Source organism: Plasmopara halstedii (genome assembly GCF_900000015.1).
Source record: "Plasmopara halstedii genome assembly, contig: Scaffold_525, whole genome shotgun sequence".
Lineage (NCBI taxonomy): Eukaryota > Oomycota > Peronosporomycetes > Peronosporales > Peronosporaceae > Plasmopara > Plasmopara halstedii.
Window position 1 is genome coordinate 1,435,672 of NW_020187445.1, and position 632 is coordinate 1,436,303.

Genomic DNA, 632 nt, shown 5'->3' on the forward strand with positions numbered 1-632 from the left:
TCAGTATTTTCTTCGGCTAGAGGAACATTCGAGGTGTCGTTTCCTGATTGGTCGACAATCATCGGTTTCACTTCGGAATTTAGGTTCGGTCGTGGTTGCGTTGAAATTTTCTCGTCATCATCGAGTCGTAGACGGGTCATTGGTTTCCGATTACTTTAACGTAGTTGGATTTTAGAATTTCTTGGAATACTGCTTAGCGAGAATATTCCACTCGGTTCGACTCGATGTTCCAAACGCGAAAACATTTGACCTTGTCCGAAATAACCAGGAACATGCATCGAAATGCAATCTTGTCCAGCTTGATTCGTTTTGTTCTGTCGACGTGTTGAGCAGCGAAAACGCGCATGTTGGAGAGATCGGGTTTTCGTCCAAAACATTTTTTCGAATGGTGTTGATCTTGTGTGAGCAGCACACGGAAATCGGTTAGTGAAGTAAACTGACGTGCTAAATGCTTCAGCCCACCATTTCTTGTCCACTTGCATGTAGTTGAGCATTGACCTTGCGCGTTCGGTCAACGTGCGGTTCGTCCGTTCCGCAAGTCCGTTCTGAATATGAAACCGTGGCTTGATGGATAATGCCGGCTTTGCGGCAGATGTCGTTGAATTTCTTGTTGATGTATTCGCCGCCGTTGT